This window comes from Otolemur garnettii, unplaced genomic scaffold (assembly GCF_000181295.1).
Source record: "Otolemur garnettii isolate 467f Iridium unplaced genomic scaffold, OtoGar3 scaffold00220, whole genome shotgun sequence".
NCBI lineage: Eukaryota > Metazoa > Chordata > Mammalia > Primates > Galagidae > Otolemur > Otolemur garnettii.
In genome coordinates this window covers 142,274-145,271 of record NW_003852615.1, presented here as the reverse complement: position 1 = coordinate 145,271, position 2,998 = coordinate 142,274, and the positions used below count along the sequence as shown (strand labels likewise).

At 45.7% G+C, this 2,998-nt stretch overlaps 1 pseudogene; it reads right to left on the bottom strand.

The window, feature by feature from the left end:
• Positions 1-1,266: 1,266 nt before the first annotated feature.
• LOC100964320 lies at positions 1,267-2,392 on the bottom strand (annotated as a pseudogene).
• Positions 2,393-2,998: the final 606 nt, after the last annotated feature.

Sequence of the window (2,998 nt, the reverse complement as noted above, 5' to 3'; positions counted from 1 at the left end):
CGAAGATGTGCTCATCCCAAGGTCATTGATGTGCTTGTTCTTGAGCACCTTTTGTCTACATGTCCACTTATCTCAATATCTCATTTTCTTTTATTTTCTTCCCAGAAGTACCTTATCTGAAAGGATTTCCCTGGACACCTTATATACAATAGCGGTATTTGTGGCCCCTCAATCCTGTACCAGCCCATCAGTTCTTACCTTCTGAGCTGTTTTATTTTCTCCCTGTCACTTATCCCTACATTGTTTCATTTACTTATTCATTTATTTACTTATTTTTTTCTGTGTACTAATTATTTAATATACAATAAAGCCACAAAAGCTCAAAATGAACACCCTCAATTAATATATACAGAAACCAGATATCAAAGTCATCAATGTTATGTAGCAAACAACAGGGGGAGCCTGGGCCTCTTAAATGTAACCCCCACTCTCCTCCCTCCTTCCCTCTCTCTGTTCTACCCTTCCCTCACCCCCCACCATGTACTAGGTCCTTACGTGTCCTCATATTAGGATTGAGTGCATAGGATTCTTGTTTCTCCATTCTTTTTTTTTTTTTTTCTTTCAAGAGAGAAACAGTATAACATTTTATTACTTACAAACTTTTTCTTAAATAAGTGTATACTTCATTCCTTACTGCACCATTTCCTTGTGGGTCTGTTGAGCTGTGTCGGCCACATCAACACAACCAGAGAGATCTTTGGCATTGACTTCTCTTAGCTTCGTAAGTTGTAGAACATCTTGTAAAAAAATGTAGATTTACAGAAAATATGCATATAAATCGTTTACCAAACCCCATGTGTAGTACATAATGTAGCAAATACTTTACCAAACCATTTCATACACAAACTGGGCAGGCCTGTTGCAGCATTGTACAGTTTGGTGCTTAAACATTAAAAAGGTGGTTCACAAAAAGACCTGTCTTGTAATATCAATGACTCTAAATTATCTCAGTATCATTACTTCTTGAATCCCCTTGAATTTATGCTTATCACTTGCATAAAAGCAGGTATTTTTTTTTTCTTTTGAGACAGAGTCTCACTTTGTCACCCTCAGTGACAGTATCATGGCGTCTTAGCTCACAGCAACCTCATTTGGCTTAAGCGATTCTCTTGACTCAGCCTCCCCAGTAGTTGTGGCACCTGCCACAACCCCCAGCTATTTTTACAGACGAGGTCTCGCTCTGTCTCAGCCTGGTCTCGAACCTGTGAGTTCAGGCAATCCACCTGCCTGGCCTCCCAGGGGCTGGGATTACAGGCATGAGCCACCGTGCCAGGCCTAAAAGCAATTATTTTAAAGAAAGTGTTGCAGTGCAATCATGACATAAGTAGCATTCAACATTCCATATTATCAGGAGTGCACAGAACACTCATTTTCCCCTTATACACACTCATTTGAAACACAGACTTCATACACGTCCAAGTAGAAGTCCGCAGTCAAACTAAATTGTATGTTCTCACTGCAGGAAGTGGCACAGGCATCCCCATGCAGCTTTATCACCAGGAGAAAGCGAGACATGCTTCCTGGATCTAGGCTGTGTCAGCGTCCTCCAGGCATGACTACTCAGAGTTGCTCCTGGACAGAGTCCAGTGTGTCAATTTTTAGTGGCTTCCTTAAGAAATTTTGCAGCCATTTCTGGTGCAGTTTTTGGGAGGGCTTTGGGGTGGGCGGACAACCTTCACCTTGCGGAAACTGCTCCTCTTGTGAATGGTACTGGCAGCCAGAGAGTAGGAGCGGCCGTGCATCATCCTGGCATTCAGGCCACTGGCCATGGAGAAAGACTTGAGGTGGCTTCGCAAGGCCATCGGCAGTGGGAGCTTGTCCACCAGGTGCACAGGTGTGTAGGACACTACCACACGGCAGCACAGGTCTTGCAGGCTCAGCACTTTGCTCGGCCTCCAGAGCCGGTCCATCCCATGCCGCAGCAGCACAGTCCTGGCCAGCTCTGTGAAGGACTCTGTGACGTTGAAGTTGCAGAGAGGGCTGACCTCAAAGAAAGTCACACCCTGGCGCTCTGCATAGGCCTGGGCCTGCTCCGTGGGCACCTGTCGCTTGAAGGCCAGATGGAGCCGGTTTCCCACCAAGATCTTAGGGACCCCGGGGGCATGCTCGTCAATCTCCTTAATCCATCGATTGATGCCGTCAAAAGACCAGCAGTTCGCAATGTCGTAGACAAGGATTACACCCTGAGCTGCAGCTTCACCCGCCGGCCATCGAGCAGGATGGTGGTGGTTTTGTAGTCAATCCCTGCCGGGTGGCCGTAGGGAAACTCGGCCGCGCGGTCCTGCAGGCTAGCCAGGATCTCACCCTTGCCCACGTCGCTGTCGCCCACGAGTAGAAACTTGAGCAAGAAGTCGTAGGCCCGCACCGGGCTGCCCAGGGCACTCATCGTATTGGCCTGTAGCCCCAGCCCATGCCCGGCCGTGGGGCCGCGCGCAGAGGCGGCGGCCTGTTTTTCCATTCTTGTGATGCTTTACTAAGAATAATGTGTTCCACTTCCATTCAGGTTAATACAAAGGATGTAAAGTCTCTATCTTTTTTAATGACTGAAAGTATTCTATGGTATACATATACCATACACCACAGCTTGTTAATTCATTCCTGGGTTGGTGGGCATTTAGGCTGGTTCCACATTTTAGTGATTATAAATTGAGCTGCAATAAACAGTCTAGTGCAGGTGTCCTTATGGTAAAAGTATTTTTTTTTTCCTTCTGGGTAGATGCCCAGTAATGGCATTGCAGGATCAAATGGGAGGTCTAATTAAAGTTCTTTGAAGGTTCTCCATACTTCATTCCAAAAAGGTTGTATTAGTCCCACCAGCAAGGCAAAAGTGTTCCCTTCTCTCCACATCCATGGCAACATCTACAGTTTTGGGATTTTGTGATGTGGGCTATTCTTGCTGAGATTAGATGATATCTCAGGGTGGTTTTAATTTGCATTTCTCTAATAATTAGGGATGATGATCATTTTTCATGTTTGTTAGCCATATGTCTGGCTTCCT